Raw genomic sequence first — 18,322 nt, 5'->3', positions numbered from 1 at the left:
ACTGGCTGAGGGCTGGAGGAGTTTGGAGTCGCAGAGGACTGAGAACCGTCTGGTGTGAAGATACCAAACAAGCACTATTGTAACGTTGTGTTAAATTTATAACAAATGTATTTAAGTCTGTTTTCTCTCTGTGCTCTTGTTTGCAGGACTAAAAGGGAAAGTCTGCTAGCAGCTGAGTGAAACCTTGACTGTGATTTTCCATGAAGAGAGGATTGAAAAAAATAAAAATGAAGGCCAACGAGACACAAACTGGATTTTATGAGTCATAGGAAGAAGTGAAAGTTGTTCATTTTCTAAATGACACAAAAGAGAAAATAAATGAAATTATCAAAACATTTTTATATATTTTGTGAATTCTGGTAAAAAAGTTAATTATTCCTTTTTTACGTGAATTAAATTGAAGCTGGTTTTTATGTCCTATTCATTTCAGAATGAGGAGACATAGGAATATAGTTTCCATCAAACACATTTGACAGGTCACAGATAGCTTTATTTACATTTTATATAAAATTTATATTAAATCCCCCCAAACCCCACAGATTTGGCCTGCCAAAGGTTATCTTTTGGCCTTCCAAGTCGTGGCTGAAGAAGCTGCAGGATGTTTAGTTAAAACCCCTTACCTGTTTCCCATTGATTCTCTATGGTTGATTCTCAAAACTCTACGGCTGTAATTTACTTTTGGCTCCCAGGTGGCGCTGTTAGCACATAATTTGCCTGCACTTTGGGCTTTTTTTGGTGTTAGAAATTCCCTTCACGGTCACTTCCGATGCTTTTAGCGACCTTTTTTAGCTAGCCAAAAAGCTATCAAGATGGAGCGGACAGATGAAGTCAAGCTCCACGTCTCTCGTTAGGATCCCAGTTTGCTGTTTTCATTGGAGGAAAATTTGGTTTAGCTTGGTCTTGTTTTTCAATTAAAAATGCTCAGTGAGGCCTTGCTGTTAAAGGTTTCAAAGCATATGTTATTTATTTTTTATTCTTACAAATGTGTGCTACTTTAATGAACACAAAATCAAAATAAATAAATTAAATTCTTTATTTTCTCCTTTTATTTCATGACATGCAAAAAAAATATTGTATTTTTCCAGGATCCCATTTAGATTTTGGCTCTTTGAACGAAAAAGTTCTGGCACTTCTGATATAAGGTATTTAAAAAACCCTTCCCCCGGCCCCTTAGGCGGGGGAAGGGCAAGGAAGTGGGCGGGGGCTAACATCTGTGGCCTATCGAAGTTTGACGAAAAGGGCATCGGTTTTTGTGGGTTGGGGGAGGGGAGCTAAAGCACATTTTATATATATATATATATTATCCAAAATGTATATAAAATGTATTTAAAGCCATCTGTCACCTTTCAAATGTTTTTGATGGATGGTGTAGGAAAAAGTCACTTTTCAAAATGAGTTTTAGTACGAGTGTGTCAAATAAATCGTGCAGTTTTCTTACTTATTGTTTTCCTTAAAAGTGGTTGCTACCAAATCACTTGTTATTTTAAGTTTGGAACACCCGTTGAAGTAGATCACAGCATGAAGTAACTGCAAACCAAAAGAACCGTTTCAAATGCAAACGAAAGTCAGGGAGTTAATGTCAATTTGCCCAAAACTGAGCTTCATCCATCTCAACTGAGAAACGTAAAACTCAAGAAAAGAAGAGGATCAAACACCAGATTTCTTCACTTTGATAAAAAGGAAATGCTGGAGACGATATTGCACAAACTGTGTTACATTGCCGCTACGTACAATTTGTGCATTTTACACGTATGAAGTTTCTGTCTTTCATGATATATGCATGATTTACGTAATTCATACGTGTTTCTTGCGTTCAGGTGCGCAGATGTACGTCGAGGGTTTCAGTCGATGGGTCTCTACGTGAATTCGGTTTTGAGCCGTTCAAAACTTGTTGAGAATTACGCAATTTTTGTGTATTTTATATAGTTTATTCGCAGTTTTTACGGTAATCATGCAATTGTTGGTGATTTTTGCGAGACTCATAATCAAATTTTCCATGTATAACTAACCGACTTTTTTACAAATGTACCATCAATGTATAATTTTTATATCGTGAATATCACGTTAAAATTACTTAATTGACGCATGAATCACTAATAAATTGCATATAAACAGCCCAATAATTACGCATGGGTAATTCAATTCTCCCGTATTGTGCGAGGGGTATATAAATCCGGTTTCTTAAGGAGGTGGCGTGTTCGGATGCGACTCTGGACAAGCGCCGCACCCTTCACGCTGATCTCCTCAGCTGTGACTCCCATTGGAGGTCCCCAGTCTCGGAGGGGGTCACCCTGGAGGGCTAACAGCTGACTTAGTACTGGTGCGGTCCAGGTGAATCCAACTGTTTGATTAAAAAGCGTCACAAGGGTCTGCGGCGGGCGCTGACGCAATGGGATTTCTGCCCAGTGCTCCGAACGTCAAAGTGAAGAAATTCAATGAAGTGCGGGTTTATGTGTTCTTTGCAAGGTTTATTTGTACTTCTTCCATGGTTTTAACATGGTTTATTCATGATATATCTATAAAAAAATCATTTAAAAGACCAAAACTTTGTAATTTTTTCCATAAATATTCACACATGACCAATATCCATCTCCACAATATGCTCAAAAAGTACGCAGTGGCTGTTTGACACGGCCTTTCAAGAGGTTAGTGGGAACTGACTTACAGACAGAAGAGTCTTAGCTGCCCTTAGGGGAAAATTGAACAGGCAGTCCAAGAAAATAATCCACAAATAGGTAAAGTTCCAAGCAAAACAGAATCCTCTTCACTCAGCCAGATATGAACAGAGCCATGAATCCAAATCCTCAAGCCAAGAATCCATGAACTAGAACAACACTTTCAAGCCAGAACACATCAAATGTCAGCTCAGAGGTCTTGTGGAAAAGTGTCAGGAAGACAGGAAGGTCATGAGTTCAAATGCAAGAAGAGTCATACCAAAGACTCAAATGGAACTCAACACCTCAATGATTACCACTCAACATCAAGGGATTGGATTGGTGGCTTAAACCACTAAACGGTCCCTGAGTGCGCTCTCCCAGGGGTGGGTCAAGAGTGGGGAACAAATTTCACACACATGGGTAAATGACAACTGATGTGACTTTAACTTTAAAGGTTCAAAGGGGGTAAAAAAATCACATTCCAATTCACTATGGCCAACAAATCCAAGTACCAAACTTCACAGTAACAGCAAATCTGACAGAGAAAAATAAACTGGAACTGGAGCAGAAGCAGAATATAGAATACATAGGGAAAGGCTGGTAATTGATAAAAACTGATTTAAATAATACTCCGCCAAAGCAGAGTATTTGAAGAGATTGTCAGAGTTGGCATGAAGCTCCGCTCAGAACGCAGAACTCAAGGTCACAGCAGACTTCACTGTCAGCGCATTATTTCATTCAGTCTCTATTTTTAAATGTGTATTAAACAGCCATATATGTATAGTCCCAGCAAAATAAAAAATAGTGAATAAATCCACCAATCAGCAAAGCAAACCTTAAAAATGTCAAATTTAATTTCTCTGGTTATCTTTTCTTAGTTTGTAAATCAGACTTCTTGTCTGAAAAAAGAGCACAGCAGGAAAGTTTTAAGATTGCAGAAAATAATTGGACTGTTCATGTAATAGTCAAAGATACAAATGCATGAATATTTTGCATATAAAATCCTGGAGACACAAAAGGAAAAATGAAGCCAAACCATCTGAGTACCTGTGGGAAAAGAAAAAGAATGGAAGACAGCAAGAAATTGGCTGTCACACAAGTATTTTTTTGTTTTTTTTGCACAGTTTTGGAAAGTAGAAACACTTTAAGGCTGCTGTCAGATATTCACCTAATATTTTAAAATAAATGAAAGAAAAAAAGACAAGAAAACAAATTAAAAGTAGCTAAAAAGCTGTCAATATAAAGTTAGCGGATTCTCGAAATTCATAAAGATTTATTGCAAAATACTAATTTTAAACCTTCAACAACACACTAAGAGTAAAAATAATGACATATATTTGGTTTCTATTTGCTATTATCCATTCAAGACACCTGAATTCTGGACATGGATGCTGCCTGAAGAGTGGACCAGAAAAGAAGTTATTTGAAGGATTTATTTCCTCCAGGTAATGATAAGAACAACTGCTGCAGAGGACCCCCTGCTGATTTTTGCCTGGGGCCAATGAACTGCTCAATGCACCACTGAGACTGATGAGGGATGATTACAGGAAACAGCGGAGAAAAGGAGTAATCTGACCCGGCAGGCTGAAACCAGGACAGTGATAACTGTATCGCAGGACATTTAGGGGAGATGTGGTCAAATAATGATTTCTTTTTGTTTGTTTTGAAAAGTGTGGACAATCAAAAGCCCGTTAACCGATAAAACTCTTGCTTTTTAACATGTTCTTGTAGCATTTTTACCATAATGGAGGACATACATAAAATAATTAAATTAAAACTACATTTCTGAATATTTTCTTTATTGAAATTATGATGGATTAGATGAAAACCAGCAGCTTGAAAAAGCTCGGGCCAAGTCTCTCTTCTCTGCTCCAGTTCTGAAGCATCCATTTCCAGACAAATAGATCCATTAACGTCTTTATTTTTTTATTTTTGAGCCGACATCTTTTATGGCTCCAATATTGCTTGTTGTTCTCTTTTGTTATGCTGATGTTAGCTTGGGCTTGTGAGGTGATATAAGCTAGCAGGAGGGAGTGTAAACAAAGGATTGATGGGAAATTAGCGAAGGCTAACTTCCATGCTAACTGTCCCAACCACAACTAAGGAGCAATTTTTCTTAAATATGTCTTGAAAAACAACACAGGCTTTTTGATTTAGGCTAAAACTGCATTTAAAAGACGACTGGGAATGATTTTAAAACAGAAAAAAAAACTATAGTTGAAGTAGGTATAGCGATAAAATTAATATCAGTTTGGTCTCGTCTGTTTATATTAGCCAAGTTGGCTAAAAGATCATAAAAATGTGATTTTTTCTTGTATTCTCTGTTCCCAACCATTCCATCTCTTTGAATTCAAAGCACAAAAGCTATTGTGCATAAAGTTAGAATTATAAATACAGCTTGTGCTTTCACAGGATGAACAATTATAGAACCAATTATCAGCTTCAGGGCTGCACGGTGGCGCAGTGGTTAGCGCTCTCGCCTCACAGCGAGAAGGCCCCGGTTCGACTCCCGGCTGGGACCTTTCTGTGTGGAGTTTGCATGTTCTCCCCGTGCATGCGTGGGTTTTCACCGGGGACTCCGGCTTCCTCCCACCATCCAAAAACATGCTTCATAGGTTAATTGGTGACTCTAAATTGCCCCTAGGTGTGCATGTGTGTGTGATTGAGGCCCTGCGACAGACTGGCGACCTGTCCAGGGTGTACCCCGCCTTTGCCCTTCAGTAGCCGGGATAGGCTCCGGCACCCCCGCGACCCCGAAAGGGACGAAGCGGTCAGGAAAATGGATGGAAAATGGATGGATTATCAGCTTCAGCCTTGTTAAGTTTATTAAAATAAAGCCTAAATATATCTACTTTTACAAAAAGAGAGAAAAGAAACCCAGAACGGAGAACCTGCAGTATTTTTACATCAAAAAGTTACATAATAAAAATAACTCCACTGTAGTCTGCAACAACAAGAAGACAGACAGCTACTGGCTCTCAGAGAAACAACACATTTATTAAAATTACAAAACTAAAAAAAATAAAATTAGAGTCAAAGTCAAACTAAAGTTACTTTTTTCCCTTAAAACCTCATTTTATTCTGATTTTAATAATACACTTTGGTTGATAAGTCAGTTTTAATACAAGAGTTTCCAAACCTACTGTCCTCATTGCAGTAAAAAGTAATGTGTTACTTTAAAAATGCCTTACTCCACTGGAGGATGTCTCTGAACCGCTTGATTACATTCGTCTCTGACAGACCAAGCCGTGTGATTTATTGTTCACAGTTATCAGTTCTTAAACGTGGAACGTTTTTGCTTTCATGCAACAAGCTGTAAAGCATCTTGTTGCTCTTTAAGTCAGAGGGAAACAGATGTTTGTAGTAAAGAAATGAAGTGTTTGCTCCTCTTTCACGGAACCTACACAGTTTTGTATTTGAAACAGAAAATGTTAAATGTTTGTAGATGTAAAACTTCAAACATTTATAGACAAGAGTCTGATTTCAATCATTTAGGAAGTCAATTAAGACATAATGAAAGGATCCTTGTTGACAGTATGATGTCAACATGCCAGAGGGTTCTGTGTTTAGCTGTACTTAAAGGAAGCAGACAGCGATTATGTCCCTCACATGGCTGCAGCGTCCCAGAGACAAACAAGCTTTGGTCTAAAAGGTGCCATCGCTGTTGCTCAAACACCTCATTAAGATGCCGGCTCGCATCGTCATCCACGTGAGCTGAAAAGCCACACTTGAAACAAACAGTAATTTGCACACAAAATGAAATACAGACGTGCTCAGAAGTGTACGTACCCTGGAATCATTTAAGATTTCTCTGTCATTTTTCATGGAATATGAATGATAACATTTACATTTTCTTTCCGCTCACAGTTAGTGGTTAAATTAAGCTATTTATTGTAAAAAAATTCTGTTTAACCTTTTTGAATCCTGATGAAAACTTCAAAAGTTTACATACCTTAATACAAAAAGGTTAAATGGCAGCTAAAGGTAACCATTCTGACCCACACTCCACACCAGTAGGTGGCGGTAATTCACCTTAACACAGTGCCATTCAGCATAAAACAACACTAGAAGAAGAAGAAGAAGGGTCCTAACAGACCTTTGCATCCCTCATCCTGCATTGACATTTCTGGACCCTGAGTCATGGGAAAAGCTAAAGAACTGTCAAAAAAATCTACGGGAAAAGGTAACTGAGCTGTTCAAAACACGAATAGGATACATGAAGGAACAGAAAATGACTACCAGCTACTGCTTCAAGCCGTTAATGATGCAAAAGGAGGCAATACAAGGTATTAAGAATCGGGGTATGATGTCATAATCTGTGGTGAGCTTCACTTTCGATGCTCTCCAGTCTCCACCTGGTGTCTAATCACTGTCATTCATCCCACCTGTGAGCCACAGTATTAGGACTGTCTGTTCCTCACACTCTGCCAGTTTGTTGTGTTTTAAGATTAAGTCTGTTCCATTGGTGTATCGTTCTGCCTCTGAGTTTTTGCCTTTGGATCAGGAATGTTGGATTTGTTTGCCTCCCCTGACTGGATTCCACCTCATTCCGTGATGTCTCCTGTGGTATCTCCGCCTTTGTTACTGAGAAGTTTCAGTTTAGGCAGAGACTTCTTGTTTGGAGCTGAACTCATTAACTCTGTTCTCTTCTGGTTTTGGACTCCCCTGTCAACTAGTGGTGCATTTAACTCTTGGGAGATCTCCAAATAATTTAATATACGTATTTTAGTGTGTGGTTCTAGTTTGGGTTGTCCTACATGGATCATTTCTCATGGACATTTTTGGTTTGTAGTGCTCCTTGTGGATGCTGCTGATTTCATGACCTTATCGAAGAGCCGGCCTCACCATCGTGTCTGCGTTTTGCCCACGAAAATAAAACAAAAATAAAAAAATTTAACTTTTGCAAAGATGTGCATACCATATATCTGCGTTTAGTAGATATACGGTCATCGCTACACTGGTGAAGGTGATGGTAAGCGGCTGAGCGGCGAAGCTAGCAGCGAAGTTGGTGGCTGATCACCGCTAGCTGGGCGGCGAAAGTGTGTGTATGTGTTAGCGTGGGGGGCGGTGCTGGCAGCTCAGAATCTTCTTGAAAGGGGCGGTTCTCACTTTGTGACATCAGCTTTTGAGAACCCGCCCGTTTTTATGGTTTCTGGAGAGGCTGGTGCTCGGAGCTGCATTAGAAATTCATTAACAGATCAAAATACAGCATTGGGTTTGTTAATAGTGAGAAATGAACATTTTAATACACTTAAAAGCTCAAAACTCACGATATAGGCTCTTTAAGTCTTCATATTTAGATCAAACCCTATTAAAATGAAGCAAGGAGATCAAATTAAAGCAGATGGAGGTGAGCAAAGGTGAAGTGAATTTTGGACCTTTATTGTGTTTGTAGGACAGTTAACCAACGTCTAAACAGTTTGCGGCTCAATAGACGTGCTTGTGGTTGAGGTTTTTCTAGAGCTGTTTGCTCTGGAAGCTCCTCCTGAGTCAAAGTAAATATTCCTGCGACTAGTTTGTTCCAGCTTGCTAAAGGTAAATAGGCCTGGCCAGAACTATATGAGCCGCAGACTTTGTTGGGATAAACCTGAAAGACTAGCAACGGTCCCTCCTGCTGTAAACAGTTCTATTGTGAGACGAACATCTTAACTCCTTCACATCCGGCGGCCCCAGACAGTTCCCTGTTCTGCCCGTTTTAGAACACTACATGAACAACAAACATCATACATGTGGAATCCAGGGTGTCCTGTGAAGCTTGTGGGGGAGGAGGGCATCAATGGGCTGGAAGTGACTTTCTCGCGTTTATGAGGACCGTAGTGGAAAAAAAGGATTTCCAGCGGATGACCTCCTCGACCTCTGAAGAACTTATGAGACTCAGAAAAAGTTTGGATCAAAGTTTGATGTAAAGACAAGCAAACAGAGAAACTCCAGAGGGAGTGTTGTGGGGGGGTTAAAACCGTGTGATGGTCTGCAAAGGTCATGGACTCGCAAGAAATTCCTGTTTGGATTAATTATCCATCAATCTCCTGCAATGCAAACAAGTGCAACATTTAATAAAGGTTTCACCTCAGCAGCTAAAGCTGAGGATTTCTGAATTCAGCATCGGCTCCATAATTCTGGATTAAGGTTCATTTTCCTGGGCCGACGCCCACAAGTCGTCAGCAGACAAAGTCCAGACATGTTTGATTCACTCACATCGAATGCACTTTGTCCTTGTTTTAATGGAAAATCTGAAATAAAAAGCCAAACATAATTCAAGATTAAATTATTATGCCATATTTACCCTCTATGTTTATGTTCTTGCTTGTTAAATAGATAATATATGTTGCATTTATTTATTTTTCAGTAACAAAATTCAGTTTTCTAGCAAAAACACGTAAAATCCATCATTTCTAACAAATAAAAGGGCTAAGACAGAGTAGAAGTGGATACTTGGAACACATTCACAGTAATTGAGAGAGACAGTAAAAGTAGAAATGATTCATGTGAAAAAAATGTGAAAATATTTTTTTTTGTTAATTGGGATAAATTGAATTAAATGATTTTCAGTAATTAACAAATAGATGAAAATTTAATATTAAACACTGACCAAAGTAATTAAGCTTGAACCATTAAATAGACAGTTAAAGAGCGTTAAAAGTTGAAATAATGTCAACACTGATGTTAAAAGGTTAATGCTGTTGTACTCTTTGTCAACTGGCATGAGCAATAAATAAATAAGACTGTAAACCTTTTTATTTTTATTTTATTCTTTTTAGGAGAATTTGTGTCAAAGTTTCATTTCTGAGTTTTTGCATTGTCATACATCATCATACATGACAGGAACTCTGATGTCTTAATCAAAAATTGAGAAATCAGAGCAAATCCTGAACCAAATACTGATGTCAAAACAATTATCTTTTTACAGTGGGTCATAGTTGAAGATTTATGATTATAACCTTTGACATTTAAAAAGCTGCATAGATAAGAGGCACTATTTTATGTTGGGGAAAGAAGTCCAAGTTTGAGGAGGTGAAAAGGTCATTTGGGCCAACGTTTCAATCATTTCTTTATGTAGTTTCTTGAATTGTATAAATAAAACATATTAATTCAATAAAAAGGTTTCTTGAAAGTTAGTCTAAACAGAATACAAGTGAGGGCTATTAATTAAACCTGCATAAATATAACCAAATGTTAAGTATCCTAAAATCTAACTTCTAAAAGAGAAGAAAAAAAAACACCATTACTGACGTTTGAGTTTTAATGTTTTACTTTAAATTAAGAATGATTAACAAGATCCTTTTACCTCATTTGTACAAATCAATAGTCCAATCATAGTAAACAAAAGTTTCACTCAAACATTAACTGTTTCTATCAGCTCAGTCAGAAACTAAAGGAAGAAAAGAAGATCATAACCACATACTGTCCACAACCCCCTATTGTTTAACTCTAGTTTTAACTCATAAAATTTATGAAACATTTAACACTCAGCAGATATTAAACTAACGGTAAACGATTTTACAAACCAATAATCTGGAACAATATGACATAATCTCACTATGGCTTAAAACAGGTCATGTGGCATGAGTCAAAGCAGAAAAGCAAACCGATGTCAAAACTGATCAAAATTTTGTTCCCTATAGTTCTATCTTACGATGGAGTTTAGGGCCACCAAAAAAAATAATAATATTACGAGTTTTTTCTCATAATCATAAATTTACGACTTTAAAACATGTACATTTATGAGGAAAATTCATAATTTAAGTCTATGACTTTTTAATAAGTCATAAATATACAACTTTATTCCTGTAATATGTACGTCATTCCTTCAGTTTCCATTTCCGATCAATAGTTGAACCAGGGTTTGTTTCTCAGAGGACGTGATAATCCAGTGTGGATCCTAAACCAAGATGTTATTGCTTAAATATGTAGCCACAAGGAGCCCGAGTCTGGGTCTCCCTGTGTCGGTCCCCAGCCTGGCTAAAATGCAGGGTTGTGTCAGGAACTGCATCCAATGTAAAAAAAAATATATATATATATATAACTCTGCCAAAGTAAAATTTTCAGGTCAGTGAGAGCTGAAAGATCCACAGGGTGTCCCAAAAGTCTCCATATATAGGAAAAATAAAAATTTCTAAACATAAACTAATATTTTTTTATAATAAGCTCTATATGACTCCCATTTTTCACTTCATTCAAAATATTGAATTTAGTAATATTTACACAAGCATTTTAACAATGCATGAAAATAACAGAATGTATTTTAGAAAAAGCAAGAACAGCTCATTTTTGGGAGTGTAACCAAAGAAGAACTGACGATTATTTTATCATTATATGTTTAAATTAATATAATTTAATGGTGAAATTCTGGCAACCACAGCTGCTGATTTATTACAATAAAATCTACAATATTTTTTTTTACAGTGCAGGCTGCATACAGTGAGGTGTGACGCTCAAAGAGAAACATACAAAGAGCGTGTACCATGAAATGAAATGAACAAACTGATGAAGCAAAGCATTCTCATGGTTACAGCTACAGTTAAAACTTGGTTATTCTATGCATATTTTCCTGGAAATCTGAAATTTGCAAAGACATAATTTTTTGTTTTTTTTTTACATTTTAATGCTACAATTATATGCATATTTAAAATTAGATTTGATATATTTTGTTAAATTAATTTGAGTGAAAAAGTCACAGATAAACTATGGAATTTTGCTTCTGTTTACAATTTATTGTAATGTTAGATAAAATAAGATCAAATGAGATAAGATTGGTTCCATAATTTTAAGCACCTTTCAAAGGAAAATAAAATAGTGCAAAAAGAGAAACTAACAAATGGTACAAATGGAAAAAGTTGCAGTCTAGTGTCACGAAAACTTCACAGTTTTGTAACTTTTCTTGTTGAGTTCCTCAAAGTGCGTTTTGTCTCTTCCTTTGAGCGTGACAAGCTAACACAGAGACTCACAAGTATGAGGCAAAAACAGCGATGCATTCTGGGAATGACGGACAAAACGCTTAAAATTTAAGAATTAAAAAACAAAAATGAAAAAATTCAGGTGAATGAAAAACAAAAATGGAGCAATTCCAAGGTAAAACATATAAGTATTTAAAAGACTGAAACTAAAAGGGAAGCAAAAACAAAAGTTTGTGTTTGACTCATCAGTGAAAGAAGAAATTTAGCATCTTTTTTTGATGAATGAAGCAAATTTGACCATGTTTGTGGCATTCTATGACAAACCACCAAAAGAACAATTTACTGCTGTGTGTTACTTTATTTAAGTCTAACCAGCTTAAATTAAATTACTCCTTTCAATCTCAATATTATCTGAAACCAGGGTGTGTTCTTGTGTCTGAGTCCACCGGTTAGTTCAAACATCCGGCTCTGCATAAAGAGAAACTCATTTTTTTTTCTGTAAGTCTGACTGTCACTTGTTTGTGAGCTACAGTCTGGTTTTATAGTGATTATTCTGTGTTTTTTATTTATTTTTTAAACTAGGATATTTCTAGTTGTTGTAGTAAATGCAGGACGTAAAATCTTTAAAAACAACAGACCTGTGATGCTTTCTGTCGCTCCACTCCCTAACTCTAAAACTCACTCCCATCTGACGTCCAAAACATAAATAAACTTCCAGTTTTTAAATAAATTCTCAACTCATCTATTTAAAACAGCTTTAACTTTAAAGGGCCAATACTATGTTATTCTTAAGCCTTTCAGAGTGAAATATATCCACATGATCATATCCTTTGGAACACTAAAGAACAAACGATTTATGAAATATGAGTTATTTTTGTGAGTTCTTTTCCCTCCTTATGCTTCAACTTGTGCTCTTTATGCTTTGCATGAGAGTTATTCATAAATCTTCATTAAGAGGGAATTTATGTCTGTGTTTTTTTGCTTCCTCAGTACAAGAATTGCACCTAAAATCCTTCAATTTAAGATTTTTGGTTACTTTGAAAGTATTTTTATACAAGTAAGACAATCTGGCCACATTGAACTTATTTGGAGTTAATTTGTTGTCAGAATCCCAATTAATGGGAATTATTTTTGCTTTTTGTGAGGCTCTATGACGGGGTGTCAAACTCCAAAAAATCTAAAACACACCTTAGGTTGCTGGGTAAACAGGATAGGCATTTATTGAACACTCTACAGTAAAACTACATTTTTAAAACTTTAAAACTGTAGCATTACCTGCGATAATAGTGTGAATGCTGTAAACTGAATTTGGCCACTGAAGCTGCTGAAATTGATAGTTAAAAACATTGAAGCTGATAGTGGAAAACACTGAAGTTGATAGCCAGAATTCTAGCTAAATGCCAAATTAGCTGATAAAACAAGCAAAACTTGGGTAAGCCAAAACAGCTAGCATGTAGCTAAAAATAGCTAAACTTCAAAATTCCCTGAAAAAATTTTAAAAGACTAAATTAGCTTATATGGCTAGCATGTAGCTAAAATATTAGCTAAACTCCAAAATAGCCTAAAAACTTTTAAAAAGCCTAAATTAGCAATAACAGCTAGCATGTAGCTGAAATATTAGCAAAACTCCAAAATAGCCTAAAACATCTTAGCAAATGCCAAAATAGTCCAAAAAGCTAGCAAATGCCAATTTTCAAAACTCTAAAATCGTAAATTTTTAACATAATTAATATGAAAAATAAAAAGGCAGGAATATTATTCCAGAATAAATTAACTTAAACTTTAAATAACTATGTTACTGTCCATAAAATATATATTTTGTCAAAATTATTCAAGTTAGAAATAAGTGCAAGATAACATCGGGTCATTAATAACAATAAAATTAAATTATATTGAGGGCCGGATATAATTACCAAAAGGGCCGTACTCGGCCCCCGGGCCTTGACTTTGACACATGTGCTCTAAAATCACCTCAGTTGTCAATGGCGCTTTGTATCACAATATATGCAAACTTAATTGATTTTAAATTAAATCTTCACTATAATAAAATATATCTTCACGTCCAATGAAAATGAAAACAAAAACAGTCATTGGAGTACAAATAACAAATTGGATTATGAATAATAAATGTGTAATAAGATAGTATTTCTCTTGTAAGAGATGAACAGTAAATTCTCTGCTCCAAAATATATTGAATTAAAACAGATGTTTCTGATTATTTATAGAAGCTCCAGCATGCAGACATTACGTAATCCTTCTATTATTTTCAGAAAAAAGCATTCTGATCATTTTTGTCTTCAAGACAAAACTCTGAGTCCCATTTATCAATAATACACAATTTATTGTGTGACTTAAAGAAATAAGTAATATTATAAAAGGCCCATCTGGCTCAGATTCCCTTCCTAAACTCTACAGAGTTTGAGCAAAAACAAACCTGACCTTATTTATTGATACAGGTTAATGAAACCACATTCCAGCGTGTTGAAAGTGAACTTATTTTCTAAGTAAATATGCTCTAATGTTTCAGCTCAGGATTGTTTTCAGATCTGTGTTTTCCTCTAGATATGAGTTTTTTAAGCTCTCCTTACTCTACCCCTCATTCAGGTTTAAAAAGTGGAGTGAAGCGTTCCTCCACTTTAGAAAAACTGCAAAAGGAAATGAGCAGCTGAGATTTTTTTTTCTTTAAAACCAGTAAAGGATAATCATGATGTTTGTTTTTTGTTTTACTAATCAAATCATCTAACGACATTTGAAGGAATGATGGCAGCTTTGACCTCCGTGGACCTCTGGTCCGATGAAGAGGATGCCACCTGACAAAATAAAGCCGGTTGTGGTTGATGATTCTCGGTTTAAAATGACCTTCCAGAGGACATTAGCCTGTAAACACGTTTTTATTGGCCGGGTTCTGATCACCTGGTTTCCCTCCACTGCATCATATTACCCTGATACTTAACGCGGCGTGCTCTCCGCTCTGGATGACTTTGAGTTTCTAATTATAGTTTTGGAGGTGTAATTGTTAAAGGACACAGAGTTCTGTTGAGAGATCAAGTGTTTGACGGGGATGCATGAAAGTGCCGCTACAAATGTTTATTAACAACAAGCAACAGTTATTTCGTGTCATTTGTAAAGACACGAGCAATAAGGGAATGAGATACATGTATTCAGTAAAACTCACTAAACCATTTTCAAATTGGCTTGATTTAGGAACATTGGTCACCTGACAAATCTAGAATGAGCACTAACTCAGTCCTGCAGCAACTTTCTTTTGGTTTTAGGTATCAAACAAACCCCAAGATGGTTCTGCTCCGGCTCAGCAGGTGAGATGACATGACTGCAGGAATGCAGAACATCAACTGATGTCTTTGTTAGAATCTAAAGTCTAAAGTCTGGGGGAAAAAACAGAGAAATAAAGACTAAAAGATGTATTTTATATACAGGGGAATTATAAAATCAGATGAGATGAGGAGAGAAAATTAGATGAGATAAGATTAGACAAGATGAGAAGAAGCAAGTTAGGATAAGACAAGATAAGATGAGGTAATGTGAGGGGAGGTGAGATGAGATCAGATAAGACAAGATAAAATGAGATGAGACAAGGTAATGCGGGATGAGATAAGATGAGATCAGATAAGATAATACGCGATGAGATAAGATGAGATGAGATGAGATAAAATAAGATTAGATGAAATAGATAAGATGAGATAAGATAAGATGAGATGAGATAAGATAATACGCGATGAGATAAGATGAGATAAGATAAAATAAGATAAGATAAAATAGACAAGATGAGATAAGATAAGATAAGATGAGATGAGATAAGATAATACGCGATGAGATAAGATGAGATGAGATCAGATAAGACAAGATAAAATGAGATGAGACAAGGTAATGCAGGATGAGATAAGATGAGATGAGATAAGATAATACGCGATGAGATAAGATGAGATGAGATGAGATGAGATAAGATTAGATAAAATAGACAAGATGAGATGAGATAAGATAAGATAAGATAAGATGAGATAAGATTAGATGAAATAGACAAGATGAGATGAGATAAGATGAGATAAGATGAGATAAGATTAGATGAGATGAGATGAGATAAGATAATACGCGATGAGATGAGATGAGATGAGATGAGATGAGATAAAATAAGATTAGATGAAATAGACAAGATGAGATGAGATAAGATGAGATAAGGTAAGATTCGATGAAATAGACAAGATGAGATATAATAACATAGGATTAGATGAAATAGATGAGATGAGATCAGATAAGTCGAGGTAAAGCAAGAGAAGATAAATGAACGGACGAAGTCTGTAGTAAAACATATAGAAGATAAATAGGAATACAATAAAATAGAGAAAAATAAAATAGAATAAAATAAAATGCCACCAATGCCAGATAAGATGATATAAGATGAGGTGAGATAAGATTAGATCATACAAGATAAGATTAAATGAGATGAGACAAGATAAGAAAATATTAGATAAAATAGAGAAGATGAGACAAAATGGGATGAGATTAAATAAAATGAGATGACATGAAGTGAGATGAGATTCCTTTAGACAGGATGAGTTAAAACAAGATTAGGTGGAATAGACGAGCTAAGATTAGGTGAGATGAGATGAGACGAGGCAAGATGAGATAAGACAAGATATGATGCAGTGATGTGAAGTGAGATGAGATAAACTGAGATTAGATAAGATGAGACGAGATAAAAGAAGGCTGGATAAGGATAGATGAGATTAGATGAGAGGAGACAATATGAAATGAGCCAAGATAAGAAAACATTAGATAAAATAGACAAGATGAGATATAATAAGATTAGGTGAAGTGAGATGAGATTAGATAAAACAGAATGAGATAAAACAAGATTAGATGAATTAAACAACATGAGACAAGATAAGATGAGGTGAGATGAAGTGAGATGAGATTAAATTAGATGATACAAGATAAGATAAAATGAGACGAGACCAGATAAGATGAGGTGGATATAATGGTGAGGTGAGACGAAAAAGACAAGATTAGACGAGATAAGATCATTTTACCTCACATTTAGAAAATAACTGCTGAGATTAATGTGAAAATCAATGTGAAAATATTATTTAAAAGAAAGAAAATAAAGAGAGAATTTATGAAAAAGACAAAAAATATAACCAACAGGACATTTTGCAGTCTAGTCTTGGAATTGAGAAATCACTAACTTCACAGTTTTGCACATTTTCCCCTTTGGTTTACTCTATTTTTTTTCTTTGATACAATTAAATAAAAAGAAAATCATTACCGTATTTTCCAGAGAAGTTCCGCTTTTTTCATAGATTGGCCAGGCGTGCGACTTATACTCAGGAGCGACTTATTTGTGATTTTTTTGGACATCAATTGGCTCATATATTTGTTATTTTCCCCACTAACATCCAATTGCCTTTAGCTGTATTTTCCACTTACAACCACTAGAGGGAACTGTAAGTTAGTGTATAAGTATTTTCTGCTGACAGAAACGCAGAAGAAGTTTGTTCAAAACAAACATGGCTGAAATCTAATCATTCACCCCATTCTGGACGATGTTTTTCTTATTTGCATCTAGACATTATTATAAATATTTTTTATTTTATGTTAAACTTTTCTCTTAAAAATGCGACTTATACTGCAGAGCAACTTATATATGTTTTTTTTCTTCTTCATGATGCATTTTTTTGGCTCCTAAGACTTTAGAATCCGGAAAATACGGTAAATAAGATAAAGGAAATGGTGTTGTTTTAAAAAATTAAGAAAGTCCCTTTAATAAAGTTGCAATAAAGCTAATGGGTGTCCTATTGACATTAATCGCTTGCATTAAATAGTTATAAAAGCAAATTTTTTTTATGTGTGTGCATAAATAAACAACTTTTAAACAGCATTTATAAAGGCAGAAATCTCTGTAACTGAACTAAATTCGCTCCTGTTTACATTTTTAATAAATCCTCACTGATGTGACTCCATGCCGGCGGTGAGGATCATAACCACATGCTGTCCCGTCCATGGTCCAGCAGTAGTTTTAGCTCGCTGGGTTCTATTCTCGGAGCTCTCGTGTCATCTGCAGCTGACCGAGTGTGTTTGTGGAAGATGTCGGTTCTCATGCAGTCACCTGCTGTGATGCTTCAACTCCAGCAGCAGTCCTCTCTCGACCTGCGTCCACAGCGAGTTCCTTCAACTTCCTCTGCAGCTATCACAACATATGTTCTGAGGGACTATCACAGCCGCGGCTGCCCTCTCCTCGCCTCCTATCACGCATCAAGAATAGCTGTCATCACCCTCAGAGCGCGCCAGCCTGGGGGACGGATGCGGCACGTCCGCACTCCGCGCTCCACACTGCGATTATGTCACCTTGTCTGCGGTTTGCCTTCAGGAGCTCCGCCGGTCTGAGCTAAACTTTACATTTTAGCCTCCATCCACTTACCCTCACAGAGCCAGCCTGGGGCACCCTCGCGTGTGAGCTGCTCCTCCGTGCATGTTAAAGCACGCGCTCGTGTGTTTGTCTGGTCCCTGATGCACAACTCAGTCTGACGCAGTCGCGCACTTTCAGGCTGCAGGACTGCGGGGATCGGAGGGGAAGCGGACTGGTCCAGATTCTGACAAATGTAGGCCAGAGAGGAACCAGATCACTGCGACCAGATGATCGATGCTATGATGCGACAAACATCAATCGATACAAATGAGAACAAAAACAACCAGTTTGATTGTTTCACAATGAATCTGACCGTAATAGACGACAGTCAACTACAGTCAACTACT

General features: G+C 36.4%; 1 protein-coding gene across 3 annotated transcripts in view; it reads right to left on the bottom strand.

Moving 5' to 3' along the window:
- The window catches only part of LOC112161567 (equilibrative nucleoside transporter 1), a 48,426-nt gene extending 30,288 nt beyond the window's left edge, over positions 1-18,138 (bottom strand). For 2 of the 3 annotated variants that reach the window (XM_024296790.2, XM_024296793.2), the window contains exon 1: positions 17,676-17,914. The gene's annotated coding sequence lies outside the window, so the exon portion shown is untranslated. Of the gene's footprint in view, positions 1-17,675; positions 17,915-17,987 lie in introns of those variants that run through there. The other variant, XM_024296794.2, reaches the window with a different exon arrangement.
- Positions 18,139-18,322: the final 184 nt, after the last annotated feature.

The sequence above is a fragment of the Oryzias melastigma genome, linkage group LG15 (genome assembly GCF_002922805.2).
Source record: "Oryzias melastigma strain HK-1 linkage group LG15, ASM292280v2, whole genome shotgun sequence".
Classification (NCBI taxonomy): Eukaryota; Metazoa; Chordata; class Actinopteri; order Beloniformes; family Adrianichthyidae; genus Oryzias; species Oryzias melastigma.
This window is presented reverse-complemented; position numbering and strand designations above follow the sequence as displayed.